This window comes from Gracilinanus agilis, chromosome 3 (genome assembly GCF_016433145.1).
Source record: "Gracilinanus agilis isolate LMUSP501 chromosome 3, AgileGrace, whole genome shotgun sequence".
In the NCBI taxonomy this organism is placed as follows: domain Eukaryota; kingdom Metazoa; phylum Chordata; class Mammalia; order Didelphimorphia; family Didelphidae; genus Gracilinanus; species Gracilinanus agilis.
Genome location: NC_058132.1, coordinates 295,977,976 through 295,994,005, shown reverse-complemented (window position 1 = coordinate 295,994,005; position 16,030 = coordinate 295,977,976). Strand labels below are relative to the sequence as shown.

General features: G+C 37.5%; 1 pseudogene; it reads left to right on the top strand.

Moving 5' to 3' along the window:
• Window positions 1–11,300: 11,300 nt before the first annotated feature.
• Window positions 11,301–12,825, top strand: LOC123241492 (annotated as a pseudogene).
• Window positions 12,826–16,030: the final 3,205 nt, after the last annotated feature.

Sequence of the window (16,030 nt, the reverse complement as noted above, 5' to 3'; positions counted from 1 at the left end):
AAAAAAAAAATAGAAGTCTACTTTTTCCCCTCTCATTCTTACTCCATTAAAAAAAGTAAAAAGAAAAACAAATGTTTTATAACAAATATGCAGCTAAGCAAAAAATATCATAAATAGATCTGTATACACACGTATGCACACAGAGGATATATGAACATACATGTTACATACCTAGGCATTCATTCATCCACAAATACATATGTGCATGTATACACATGTGCATATTCCCATGTATAAATCATTATTTTCTAAATCTGTTATATCTATGTGGAGCATATGGGATATATAGGGATGACTAGCACCTCTGGTGTAAAGTCTAGTGTTCTGTGCATTATGGTGTCACCTAGATGCACAAGAAGGAGGACTAGCTCCTCTAGAGCAAGGGCTTGCTGATTTGCTTTTCAGAGCTACCCATCTACATTTGGTGTCCATCTTTTATACAAATTTCACCTGTGGTTTCAAGAAGCTGTGGTTTGCACAGTGACCACAATTGGATAAAACTATCTTAGCAGAAGGAGTTAACCAAACTGAGGATAACTTACAAGCCTCAAAGCCATTGTTGAGTTGGGAGGATGTATACCCTAACCATGTGAAAACTTCTCTAGAAATGGGCAGATGAGAAGAATTTTCATATGTAATCCTATTGGCCCCATCTAAACTGAATCAAGAATTCCAATGGCCATGAAGACAGTTGAAATGGGTGCTATGGAACACTTAGAACTTGATCAGATATTAAAGATGCCAAAGTCATCCACTACATCCCAGCCAGGACATCAACAGTCACTCTTGCCTTACCCCAGGACATGTATGACTTTGAAGAGAGAGTGAGGTTTATAACTTTGTACAATTCTACCTCACTTAAATACAATTCTTTTAATATCTTTGATCCTCTTCAGAAACTAAGGACAAATGACAATACGTTTCAGTCATGAAGAACATGTTTTGTTCCTCTGGAATTTTGAATATATTGTGTTGATTATAGTTCTTAAAACATTTGAAGTTCATTTTACAGTGTAGGTATTGTATAGATTGTTCTAATTGTTTTGCTTTTTTCATTCTTTATAAAAATCCTTAAAATAATTCATTTTTATAATATTGATATTATAGTGTTCTTCTGGTTTAGTCTACTTCACTGTGCATTATATAAGTCCATATGTCATCTATATATTTAATTTGCTTATTTTTTACAGCAGAAAAGTATTTCATCACATCCTCATATCAGAACTTACTTATTTAGCCATTCTTTAATTGTTTCTTAGGGTCCAGTTTTGTCTCCCTAATTTCCCAAAGAATATCTGTCCCAAACAAGTCAGAGTAAATCATGTAACATAATAATAAAGGAAAAGAACATTTACTTAAAAAATGAAAAGCAAGGGAAACAAAAGTAGATTAAATCAAGAGGGAAAGATTCTGGGCAATCATCCCTCCAAGAATGACTACCACCTCTTTCCAGCTTCATGGGAGCACTCCTAATTGAATACTCTATCTCATCATTTTCACTCAAGTACTGTTTGTTCAAGAGAGTTATATGTCTGGAAGAAGCTCTCTTGGACCAGTTCCCCTCCACTCTTCTCTTGACAAGGTAGAGAGTAGTCTGGCTGTCTATTGGTCTTCCCAGAGCTGTCCCTCAAGTCTCTGTTCTCCACTCCTCTTTACTTACATCAAGGTATTAGATGAGTACCCACAAACTGCTGTTTATGGTCACTTTGCTCTCAGTCTCAATGCTTCAGTTGCCCGGAGAAGTAAAGCATCTAGCTCTTTGAGTCTGATTTGCCTGGAAGGTATTGCTGCTGAAGCATTGTAGAGATCTTTGTTGCTCCTCTCATGAACAAGAGGAGAGATGCTGCCTGTTAGTGATAGTTGTGTGATACAGTTCCTGTCTCCACCGTCCACTCTTCCTTATGCTTCTCTATTCTCTCTCTCTCTCCTCTCTCTCTCTCTCTCTCTCTCTCTCTCTCTCTCTCTCTCTCTCTCTCTCTCTCTCTCTCTCTCTCTCTCTCTCTCTCTTTCCTTAGTTCCAGTGGGTGAGCCTATTCACTTTGTATACTGTCTTTTTATTCTAATCTTTATAACTTCTCCGGTTTTTGCTTGCTATATGTTTGGATAAATGGTTTTATTCATTATATGTCATGCCTTTTTGTGTAACTACCATTTGATGGGAAAGGTCAAACCTTTAAATATAAATTGGGTGTAACCCATTCCTTACTAAGTCAGTATCTATTGTTGTGGAATAGTAATCTTCATATTCCTTAGTGATAAGTCCCAGGAAGTCATGGTATGTGCATGACTTAATCTTTTTTTCTCCACTAAGATCTAATACTAGAAAACATTTTAAGTACATGTGTATTCAGTGTTCCAGCTTTATGTGCCCAAATCCCTTTCCCTGTGTGGTATGGGATACAGTACATAGATTTTATCTACAAAAGTCCAGAGTATAGATGAAAACTAGAAAAACAAAAACCTTTCAGTCAATTAATATGTTTCATGTTTCCAAATACAGCAATGCTGCATTTATCTGCATTGTTGGGTAATGAAGTATCCCACAAATGTACATTTTCCAGCTAGTTAAAACATCGTTTAGGCATCTGAACTATTTTTAAAATATTTACATTTAGGGTAGATGGCTTTCTATCCTATCTTACACACGTTACAGTTTTCATGTTGATTGAAAGGCACCACCATGAACATCAATTGTGTTATGTTATAACATGGCAGTGCCTGCAGGTACTATTTGGTGATATAGGACAATTTGTTTCTGTACTCAATGACTCCAGGAAACCATGCTTTTTGAGGTTTTGTGTCTGCCTTGTTTGTATAGTGCTTCTACCTCATGCCTCACCTCTTAGTTTGTCAGTTACTGTTTTTCTTTGGGTGTTTGTGGTAACCCTTCTCTCCCTTGCTAATTTGCTGTTTTTAATCTACTAACACTGAGAAATCTGGCAACCAAGATTCTTAGAATTATGTTAAAAATGGCTCCAAATAAGGAAGTGATAACTCTCCTAGGTATTCAAATTTAGTGCATGGCAACTGTGATACCCATTTTAGCTACTAAGAAGTCTTTCCTGATTGAACTATATATTCTTGTTTGCCTTCAGGAAAGGCAACATATTAAGAATATAATCAGGTTCTTATTGTTCTGATTCTACTCACCCTTCAAGGCCTAGGTCAGGGAATAGGGAGCAAAGTAGACTATTAAGCAGAGTTTTGGCATTAACATCGGGAGAGCTGGATTCAGATCCCAGCTTTGACACTTATTACATATATAATTTTAAGTTTTCCCTTTGTGAGTCTTAGTTTTCTTACATAAAAAACAAGAGAATGGTATTAGACGTTATGGGTTCCTAGATTACACAGTGGTTAGAGCCCTGCCCTTGGTGTCAGGAAAAATTATCCTGCTGTGTTCAAATTTAGCCTTTCTTAGTCACTTACTAGCAGTGCTAACCTACACAAGTCACTTAACCCTGTTTGCTTCTGTTTCACATCTGTAAAATGAGTTAGAGGAAGAAATGGCAAACCACTCCAATATCTCTGACAAGAAATGGTGTCATGTGGAGTCAGACATGACTGAAAAACAACTGAACAGTATCAGTTGATGTCAAAGGCCATTTCCAGACTTAAATTTATAATCATACAATAATCTCTGGAAGAACTGAGTAGAGACTTGAATGCATATTCTTTGACGCCATTTTAACAACACTAGAATTGGGCTTATTACTTGTACTATATTGTATTGTTAGTTATTGATTTGTACTCGTGTGTATACATTTATATGTATATAAATTTATATTCATATCTATGTAGACATTTTATATACATATGTGTATGTGTTTTTCTTAGGCAAGTCTGTGAACTAAGCAATGTATTTCTCCAGTCTCCCCTGCCCCCACCACCTACACTGGCAAGGGCTCAGTGCCTTTACGTAGCGTAATGTCCCCCTCATTTACAACTGACCCATACTCAGCCTCAGTGATATTCCCAGATCTTCCCTCCCTAATTTTATTTTCCTCTCATTTCCTTCCTTCTTTTCTTCCTCATCAAAGATAATTTCATGCCTCCAGCAGCCATATTGGTACTCCTCATATGCTAGCTGTCATTTTAAAAATGGACAGGGTGACAAGACCCTGAGAAATAATCTCTGCCATTACTATATGAATTTTGCTTGACTCTGGAATCTGACTTGGTTCCTTAAATGAAATGAATGAGGGAATAAAACCTCCACACTTATTAAGCATTTAATATATGCCAAGTACTCAGGATACAAAAAGAAAAGTAACACATTTTTGTTTAATATTATGAGCTTTCAAGAATTCTAGTTGAAGAGACAATAAATAATAGGTTTTAGTTGTAAATCAGATGAAAAGATCCCATGGTCTTTAGGGTGCAGATGGAGCATCACTAATGTCTTTTCCATTGATAAAAATCACATTTATTTCAAATGTTGAATCATTTGACTTTTCCAAGGACTGTTGAGGCAAAAACTTTGTTTTCTGAGTTTTCAGTTAGCTGTGCCTTTAGGCACCCCAAGAGCAGTTGCCAGGTTTTATCTCCAAGGGGAATGCTTCTTAGGAAGTTGACTTCAAGGGCTTCGCTAGAAGCAGGAACCAGGTCTGGGAATTGCTACCACTCCCTTGTTGGAACAGTAGTTAGGGGTGCTGGAGGTAATGAAGGTGGACCCCTTCACCACAGTAATTTCTCCTCTCTATAATATCTATAGGACACAGGCTTCCATGGATATAGATTTGTTCTTTTTCTTTGTCATCCATGAGACAAATTGCTATGTTATTTTTTTAAAAAACAGTGACCAAAATTAAATGGTTTTGATTATATTAAGCTAAAAAGCTTTTGTACAAACAAAAACAATGTAGTCAAAATCAGAAGGGAAACAACAAATTGGGAAAAAATCTTTATAACAAAAAACTCTGACAGGGGTCTAATTACTCAAATATACAAGGAATTAAATCAATTGTATAAAAAATCAAGCCATTCCCCAATTGATAAATGGGCAAGAGACATGAATAGGCAATTTTCAGGTAACGAAATCAAAACTATCAATAAGCACATGAGAAAGTGTTCTAAATCTCTAATAATTAGAGAAGTGCAAATCAAAACAACTCTGAGGTATCACCTCACACCTAGCAGATTGGCTAAAATGAAAGAAGGGGAGAGTAATGAATGCTGGAGGGGATGTGGCAAAATTGGGACATTAATGCATTGCTGGTGGAGTTGTGAACTGATCCAACCATTCTGGCTGGCAATTTGGAACTATGCTCAAAGGGCTATAAAAGAACGCCTGCCCTTTGATCCAGCCATACCATTGTTGGGTTTGTACCCTAAAGAGATCATAGATAAACAGACTTGTACGAAAATATTTATAGCTGCGCTTTTTGTGGTGGCAAAGAACTGGAAAAGGAGGGCATGTCCTTCAATTGGGGAATGTCTGAACAAACTATGGTATATGCTGGTGATGGAATACTATTGTGCTAAAAGGAATAATAAACTAGAGGAGTTCCAGGTGAACTGGAAAGACCTCCAGGAACTGATGCAGAGCGAAAGGAGCAGAGCCAGAAGAACACTGTACACAGAGACTGATATACTATGGTAAAATTCGAATGCAATGGACTACTGTACCAGCAGAAAGCAATGACACAGGACAGCTCTGAGGGATTTATGGTAAAGAACGCTACCCACATTCAGAGGAAGGACTACAGGAGAGGAAACATATAAGAACAAATGCTTGAACACATGGGCTGAGGAGGACATGATTGGGGATGTAGACTCTAAACTACCACACCAATGCAACTAACAACAATTTGGAAATAGGTCTTGAACAAGGACACATGATAAAACCAGTGGAAATGTGGGTCGGCCACGAGTGGGGGGAGTGCGGGGGTGAAGGGGAAAGTAGGAGCATGGATCATGTAACCATGTTAAAAATGAATATTAATAAATGATTAGAAAATTAAAAAACAGTGACCAAGCAATGACACATACATCTGATAATCTTATTTTTATTATCCCTCCTAGGTCAAATATATGCATATTGACTGGACCTTTCTGGAGCCCATATCTTGACACAAAGGAATGACCCAAAATTGTGAAATTAGGTGTTATGGCATTTCAGTGAAGAAGGTTAATTTTAAATAATTAATTTGACTCATTAATCTAATTAATAAAACAGAAGAGACTCATCTACTCTCCATGCTTAGTTGTTGCTTGGGGTTGGCCAAATTCAGGCAGATTTCACTAATGGAAGCTAAACAGAAAGAAGTATAATAGTGAAACAAGCAGTCAATTTGGAGTCCAAGGACCTGGATTTCAATCCTAGCTTTGTTGTTTTCTAGCTGTGTGCCCACGGACAATTCATGTAATCTCTCTTGGCTTCAGTTTGCTCATCTATAAAATAAGTGATTTGGAGACTAGGTGATTTCCAAGATCCCTTCCAGATTCTAAATCCAACCTGGCTTACATTTCATCTATTATCTACTGATGTAGAGAGGTCTCCTTTGGTGTACATTTTCTCAAGAACATTTTCCCAACTGGCACAGGTTATAAGAAATCAGACCAGTTCCAGAAAAAAAACCCAAGTCCTTCCTACTTGGAACTGTGCATGATACAAAATAGATTAGTCCATAGTTGGCAGTCAAGTATACAGCTTACATTTAGGTAAGGCATAGGAATCAAAAGAGTTAAAATCAAGTTTGGATGAATCATGAATAGGTAATACAATCAGAATGTTTGGGGCACTGCAAAAGGAATATATTTAATATAGCCAAGTTACTGATGCTTAAAATTTGATTACTCTGTGTGCTTGGCTACTTTTTCTTCAACAAAAAATGTAGAAAAGGTAATGTACCTTGAAGGTAGATAGGCTTGACATGGAAAATCTGTTGCAGTTTAGAATAGTGAAAGGTCAGAAAGGTCAAAAATACAACTCTTACATCTGAAATCAAAATTTCTTTTGTTACACACTAGAAGACCTTCTCTCTTCTTCCTCTTAGTATTTATTGGTTAAGTTCAAACAGAGCACTTAATGTCTGGGAACACAGAGCGAAGGTACTGACTTTGCTATTTAGATATGGAGGATGTGAATGTGGATTTCTGTTTGAAAAGATGATGACATGGTATCAAGTTATTAATTCATATTCTTTTCTATTTTACTCCCATTTCCCCTTCCTCCCTCTTCATCCCTTCCCTATTAAACTTCTTTTTATTTCTGATGGAATCCTCTAAGATTGATCTTCAATTTCCTCATGAAATAAACTAATTTTCAGGAGAGATTTGAAAGAAGAAAAATACTTCATCTTTCAGAACACCCATTTGAGGTTTTTTTTTGCCTCTTTCTTCTGATAGCAGAGGGTGGTAAAGCCCAATAGATGACAGCACTGAAATCAGCCAGTTATTGAATCTATAAACATTCAAGAATCACTGTTCAAGGCAATTGATATTTTCACAAATAAGGCATTTCCCCCATATAAATATGTATAAATATGCATGCTGTCAAGCTTGTCTTTTGAAGGCTTTTTTTCATCTTTATTTGAAATGTTAAGTAATTATGTTCAACAAATTCCTTCTAAATATATTCTGCATCTCTACCCCATGAATGACATTTGCAAAAACTTGAAAGACTGCACCCACTTGAAAAGCTAAAGTCATTCTGAGTTAGGTGGGAAGATATTCTGACCTCCCCTCCTCTTGAGATTTAGTAGAATACTCTGAATGACAACAATCAACAAGTATTCATCAGACAGTGCCCAGATTTGCACTGGCTACTGTTGGGTGATGACTGGGGTGGAGGGAGGAATGGAAAGAATTATAAAGACCCCATCACCATTTAGCTGGATGAAACAACTTCAGTCATTAGCTAGTTTTCTCTGTTTTGAAAGGAGACTAAAATTTGTTCCAGAATGTAGTGTCAAGTGGAATGAGTAATAATATATCCAGTCCACTTGCACTCTAGTCTTCCTAGCACAGAATAGCAGAAGGGATCAACTAGTATCCTTTGGTACTAGTTGGAAGTAATCCTTTCATTTTTAACAGTATTTCTTCAGTGGATCTGTGACCTCATTGTTGTGTGTTCTCCCCCTGTGATATCGATCATAACCCATTTGTGCTTAACTATCCTGTAAGACACTCTTTGTAACATCCATGATCCACGGGGCACTATGGAATTCTGTGATGCAGCTTTAGCCCCTCTCAGGATCATGGATGTTACATCTTCAATGTTCTATCATTAGTCTTCCATGGAGGTCTACCTACTGCACTCAGGGTCATTCTTTTAGTCTGGTTTCATTTTAGAGATATAAGTAGAACACTTAGGCTGTGCATTGATTAGTATTTATGACTGCTGCATGATTGGCTCCTCTTTTTTCTGATCATACATTTCTCTGATGAGTTTTTATGTCACTGCAAAATTGTTTATTTGTGATGTGCTGCATCCCCCATCAGTTGCCACTCCATTGTCCTTTGGGTGACTCTCAGTTATAAATCTTTGAATGTTATGGTATCCCTGACTCAGAATTATTAAGCATCACTGAAAGAATATTGTTGTTTAAAAGGTAGGCTTTTGTTTCAGGTAGTAGCTTGGAGTCATTTAAAAAAACCGTATAATTTCCCAAAGACAAGTCAGCTCATTTTCTTTTCACAGTTAGCTTCTGGCTCTAATTCATCCCTGATCTGCAGTGTTTGTCCAAGATATAAGAAGAAAGGAAGTAAACTAAGACCAACTTTATGGGTTTTCCATCTAAGAGAGTATCATGACTTTTTATTCTTTTTTTTTTGCTAATGTAGTTCAAACTCTTTCTAATTATTTAAGAGCCTCTGAAGTGTTCTAGAGTATGATTCAGTTAGTAAAATAACATCCTCAAAATAGGTTTTGAACAATGGTACATGGATAACCAGAAGAGGGGAGGAAATATGAATTATGTGACCATGGAAATATATTCTAAATAAATACATTAATTAAAAAACAAAACAAACAAAAATAACACCCTCAAAGTGCAGAAATTGGAAAGCCTTACTATGTATAACCTATGCTTAACATCTTCTAGGACAGTTGCAAGTACCTTTGGCAAGCATAATTTCTCAATTTTATGCTATCTTTGCTATTGTTAATGGACAGAAGATAGGACATATTTCATTCTGTTGCATCTTTCAAAGAATTCTACATGGTCTTAAGATATGCATGGGAGATACCTTGTGGGAAGAGATCCTCTAAAGTACATTTTGTATTACTAAAGAATGCTTTAAAAAACACAAAAAATAATAAGCATGGTGGATTGCTATATTTGTTATGCCTTACAGTCAGCTGTGTGACTCTAAAAAGGACATAGATATCAGCAAGATCTGAGTTCAAATCAATCTTGATGAATTTCTAGCTCTCTAGCCCTGGAATTTATTTAACTTCTGCCTGCCTCAGTTTTCTCTTCTATAAAATGGAGATAATAATAGTACTTACCTCCTAGAGTTGTTGAGAAAATTAAATGTGATAATATTTGCAAAACAATTTGCAAACCTTAAAGCATTTATACATACTAGTTATTATTATTTTCAAGAATAAGTGGGCTAGTAATCAATGTTTGATAAATAGAGGGGAGATTGAGAAAGAGTCTGTGATGGTGAGTCTCTCTTCCAGCACTCCCCTGGGGCGTAATATACACTGGGAGACTTTAAGGAGGAGTCACCCAGAAACTGGGTGACCTGGATGGTCATGCTGCCCCACAGGAGTTAGGGGCGAGGCTTCCCTATAAGACAAGGTAGGTGTTACCCCAAATCCAATTCTGAATAAGGACAGAGTTCACACAAACCTCCCCTCATCAGTTAATTTCACAGCAGGTGGTCTGGCTTCAAGATGGAGGCAGCCAGACCAAGCTGTGGTTCCCCTCTCCCTTGTTGTCTCTCATGGAACTCTGGAACATTATCTGACTGATGAATGGCTTTTATTATTCGTGAATCAGGGATTGGGGAAAGGGGTGAAGGACAGAGGGATATTGGGGTGCCCTGTTCTCCCTCTGTTTTTATTTCTATTTCCTATTTCTATCCTTTTCTATGATTGTAAGTTAGACCAGAAAGGGTCTCTCAGCAAGGTTGGGTAATGGGTGAAGGATACTAAGAAATTGCTTCCAAAATGGAGTCCAAAAACTTTGCTCACTCTATGATTGAAGTCTTGATGGGTGAGATGCCATGGAATGGCTTTAATCAGGAAATCAGGGTTTAAGTTTCCAAGGAAAATCCTCAGGATGCCCTCAGGACTGGATCTGAGCTGGGATGTCCTCCTCCTCCCTCTCTCAGTCCTCCACCTGAAGACCTCTCCTCTCTCTCCTCCTCCAGAGAAATTCCCAGAACTCCCTCTGGTCTCAACTGTCATCAACTCCTTCTCTGGCTCCTTTTGTCCCATCCCCCTTGCACAAATCTCATCCTTATTATTAATATTATCATTAGTATTGTCATCATTATCATTATAGATATAGTATGTAATAGTTTTTGAAATTGCCTTTTTTCCTTTTCAGGACTTCATTGAACTTACATTACTACAAACATTTTGTAGTAATGGGAAGGTAGACATATGTCAGGCTTCTGAATCTTGTTTTGGGAGAAGGGGTTAATAAAAAGATTCAAGATTTTCTTCAAACTTGTGATGTTTCCTTCTTTTTATATATCTTGAAAAATCAACTTCTTACCCAACATCAGAATTATGTCATCTTCAGTTCAGATCTCCTATGTGTTTATTTTATCTAGTTCAACTGCTTTTCTGATTTTTGTTTTCTTCAGTGTCATTTTAATTTCTTCATACAGTGAAAAGGCCTGTGAAATTAGAGTTCCAATGCAGTGGCTCCATTATTCTTGGTGGTGAAAAGATTTTGTTATAAAAATCTTTAAAGGCCTTCATTTCAAGTTGGTGAAAAACTGGTTCTGGATTATGAGGCATTCAACCTGTGGTTTTTAGTAGTACATGTGGATGCAGTAGGAGAAGCATAGGCCTGGCTGAAAGCCTGTAAGCAGAAGGATGCTGAGACCAAGTTCCCCAAATTCCTGCCCCCAGGTGGTGTTGAAAGTGGGAAGAAGTTCTTTAGTTGTGCCAGGAAGAGAGCAGCTAAGTGGTGATCAGACTGTAAGAATTCCTGAAACAAAGAAACTGCCTTCTAGTCCAAAGCTTCCAACAAAAAGTGCTGTCCAGTCTTCTGGGAAGAAGGTCCCCAGGTCCTTGTGTGCAGAATTGAAAATATAGCATTATTTGTACCTGATGGGATAAAAATTGCCCAGACTCCTTCATAATGAAGAAGAGTAGAACTTTGAGGGCAATGATGCAGGGAGTCAAGGGAATAGCTTCTATGAATAGTGAAGAGGATATAGTAGATAATAATGACATGGCCTCAGAAGAAGAAACTAATGAAGATAATGAGCTCCTATCCATTGTAAGAGCTGCTTAGAAGCACAAGACACAAACTCTGAGTTGGTGGAGTTCAGAAGACACTGACAATGATGAGAAAGAAGAATACTCTCCCATGACAAAACTTAAAGATGATGTTAAAGCAAATGGACCTTCAGATCAACTTGGATAACAATGAGGAATTTTTACTGCCCACAGACAGGCACAGAGATAGAGCAAGAGAATGCTCAAGCTCTATACACTATACACTAGTGAACCTAGGACACTGTGGGGTTGTTGCAGGATTTTGGATCTCATCAAAAGGAATATTAGTCCCAGACTAAATTTTTTGGGCAGCAGTCAGGAGTGTTTATTCCAACAATTCTGTGTCCCTCCTTCATTAGGACATTGGTTCTGCACCCTTGGCACCTGAGTTGACTTTAGAAACACTTGGCAATTTACTACTCCTGTGGAGACTTCTTAATTGTTAAGACCATGGACATTTTCCCTCTAACAGCTAATGAGGTTGACTGAGCCATTAGCCACTTTGGACTAATACCCTGAAAACATATCACCAGGTTTTGGCTCAGGCCTTGATCAACTGTGAGGTGAATCTGAATCTCTAGATTTTGAATGGTCAAAGAATTGGACTGATGGTGTATTACTCTTCTGTGCCCATTGGGGCTATCCCTGAGTACCTGATAGGGAACTGCATCCTTCAGGATGCTTCCAGAATGCTGTCTGTCATTGGCCGGACACCAAAGAAACTTACAAATATATTTTGGATTTACGTTAGTCCCCTGGTGGCAAAACTAGCTTCATATTCCAACTGATGAAGAACACAAGAGTGATCCTTGCCAATGACACTAATGTTGAACACCTTAAGAAATTTATAGGCAATCCGTACCAGTTGGGGGTCAATGATTGGAGACACCATTATCAGCCATGGGGATGGATGTCATTTCCCTAAAGTGTTACAAGGTTTTGAATGGGTTTTGCTTGTTGTTCCATATAGTGGCACTAGTGTCATCTCTAAGGACTCATCTGTGAATACTAACAAGGATGAAAAAACATCAACAGGTGTGCCCACATCCAAAAGAAATTGCTCCTGAGTGTTATTGATTTTGTTAATGATGCTTCCAAGACTGGGGCTTATCTGCTGTTCTTCCTCCATTATATTTATACACAGTAGAAGAAAATGGAGAGGTGATAAAGTATGCCCTGAAGAAGAAATATGTGTGGCTGGGGCCCAAGGGGTGGACTTTGGCCAAGAGGACTTCATTCACTTCTGAGTATAGTGTTTCTATCCCTTACTTCCCTTCACCTGAAATTTCTACCCCGATAAATACAACATGGATGGCATCTTCATTGTCAAGTTCAAGAAGTTTTCTAGTGTTGTGGCTCAGTCTAAGAAAAGTGATGCAATAGCCAACCCCACAGACTCCACAGACCTTCTATAGCTAAAGTTCAGGTAGTGTCCCCTTTCCCCCACCCTGCCAATGTCAGCCCTAGTTTGTTAAGAAGCCTAAGCAAGCAGGAAAGTAAATACCAAACTAGAAGCTAGAAAGTAAGACTGGTTTCCAGAATGGAAAGTGTCTCTATAAGAGCCCTCAGTCTCTTAACTTACAGATTTCTAGTTCCATCCAGCCCCACCTAAGGTGAAGGAGACATCTCAGTTCTTACATAGCAGCTACTATGAGGTCTCTATCAACTAGACTGGTGTGACCCTCTTAGAGCTATTATGATTATTTGTTTCTTCAAGGGACTTGACATCATCCTTGGGATGGAAGCCTTATTTGACTTATAGACAATGCAATTAACTTCCTTGTTACCCCTCTGTATATACATTAATATCCCTATTCTCTACTTCCTCCAAAAAAAAGGCCTCCATTTCTGGTCTATTGTGCCCCTCATTTTATAGGTGAGGAAATTGAGTTAGAAGAAGGAAAACAAATTGCCTAAGGATATGGCGCTAAATTAATGGTCATCCTGGGATGAGAATTCCATTCTTTGAAGTCCTAATTCAAACATTTCTCCCATTGTTTTAGGCTATAGTTATAGCATAATATAGGAGAGTGATATTTTCCTCAGTTTAGATATTACCAGGAAAAAGCATGCAATAGTGATAAAGGTTGATTATTCCTATACATCCACAGCATCAAACATTTGAAAAACAAAATCAGAAAAATCAGAAAACCATTTCCTTTGGAAATGATCTGTATTTCTATCTTTCAAAACAAAAATACCTGCTCTGGTTAGATCCTTTGATCAAACAGTGTGCATTCTTCCATATGGGTGCTGTGTAGCACTGTACGTACAAAACTTTTGTATAGAAGTTGTAAATCTGTATGTAGAAGCTCTTTAGTCAATAAACCACAAAGTATCTAGGTGTAGAGTGAGAAGAAGAAGGAAAGAAAGAAAGAAATAAGAAAAGAAGGAAGGAAGGAAGGAAGGAAGGAAGGAAGGAAGGAAGGAAGGAAAGAAGGAAGAGAAAATGAGAGAATTACATCCCTTCTTAATGGAGGATTCAAATGACTTACAGACTGCCTTTGGGGCATAAATAGGATTTTTGATAAGTAGGGATTTTTCTTCCCTTTGGAACAAAATTTTTTTCTGAATTCTAAAATCTAAGATCATTTACCTTTCTAATGACAAAGCAACTGAACTGGAGGAACAGGGAGATGGACACTTGGTAGAGTCTAAATCAAATGCTGACTGATCAGTTTGGCTGAGAGAGATGCAGGTGGGTTAGGTGATGTGATTACAGTAAGAGTAATCTATGGGGATTTTTGGGCTAGGGCTCAGGCTCAAACTTTCTCCTATGGTTTTCCATTTTGTCTTCTCTTCTCCTGAGCCTCCCTGGGAAAAAGAGCTTTTCTCTTTTACAGTTTATCCCTTCTCAAGTTCATATAAGCTTTGAGGAATGAGAGTTCTTTGATACAGACTGCCAGGTTGATTTAAAAAAAATTTCATGTACCCATTTGCCATTGTATCATTAGTTTGAGGTCCTTGAATCTCAACCATCTACAACTGGATAATAACAATTATAAAATCTAAGAATAACAACCTTAATAGATGTTGCCATAATGAACCTTCATAATCTTTGAACTCTGTGGAATGAAATGCCTTCAGAATGCAGCAACCAAGCAAAAGAAATCAAAACCATTTGGGAACAGAAGGAAGTAACTATCATCCAGCCATACTGTTACAACTGGTAAAATTATGCTGCTCCTAAAATGCTAAAGTTCAATTCATTTGTTTTCAGTCATATCCAATTCTTTGTGACTCCGTGTAGCATTTTCTTGGCAAAAATACTGGAATGGTTTGCCATTTCCTTCTCTAGCTTATTTGACAGATGAGGAAACTGAGGCAAACAGGGATACCAACAATAGTAATGATCTGGGGTCAGACTTGAACTCAGGAACAGTAGTCCTGGCCCAGAACTCTATGAAGGATACTACCTAGTTGCCCCATTAAAATTCTATGGCTACCAATTATTATTACTAATAATAATAGGAGTACTCCCACAGCATTTTAAGGTTTACAAACATTTCATTTGATCATTGAAATAACTCTGCCATCATTATTCCCATTTTACAAATAAGTAATTACAGGTCAATGGTTAGTGACTGACCCAGGGTCACACAGCTTCTAGGTATCTGAGGTGGGATTTAAAATCAGGTCTTCCTGATTCTCCACCTAGTTACAAAGAGACTTTCAATAAATCTATAGAAGATAAGCCCAAATCCCAATACTTTCATTCAGTTGTAAAAATCAGTCATTTTATTCAGCTTAGTAATAGTTCATGGAATATTAAATATAAAAGAATAATAGTAAGATAGTGGCTTGTTCCACAGCTGTTTATATTTGAGCTTAATCTGAAGGAAAGATTTTAAAAAATGAAATCATCATCATCATAATCCTTGTATTATGCATTAGAGTTTACCAATCATTTTACCTGCATAGGAGCATAGAGAGCAGAACTACAAGACTTTCCTTGTCCTCTACCTTCTTCAATCAGAGACTAGATGGCCACTTATAAGGCATGAAATAGAATTTCTTTCATGTAAGTGGTAAACCCCATGGTAGCTAAGGTCCCTTTTGGGGTTCAATGCTGGGATTCTGCCTATTTCAAAGGTTATATTATTTAATTTCAACCCTATAAGAATTCTGGCTGTGAAAGAGAGAAGCAGAGAATAGTAGAAGGGGTAACATTTAGTCAAACAAAATTGATTCATTTGCAATTTAACTGATTATGACAAGCCACTTTCCATCCATGGCCTTTGGTTTCTTCAAATATAAAATGAAGAGGTTATATTCTTCAAATATAAAATCTAAAAGAGGTTAGATAATTTTTAAAAGGAGGTAGTTAGGTGGCACAGTGGAGAGAGTGCTGGGCCTGGAGCCAGGAAGACTCATTTTCCTGGGTTCAAATCTGACTTCAGACACTTATTACCTGTTGTAAGCCTTGTGCAAGTCACTTAATCCAGTTTCTTCATCTGTAAAATGAGCTGGAGAAGGAAATGGGATTCTGGTATCTTTGCTAACAAAACCCAAAAAAGGATCACAGAATTCTACATGACTGAAAAATGAGAAGTCATTTCTAATGTTGGTTACCACCAATGTATTCTCTCATATTTGACATAGGAAGAAATTGAAGCTCAG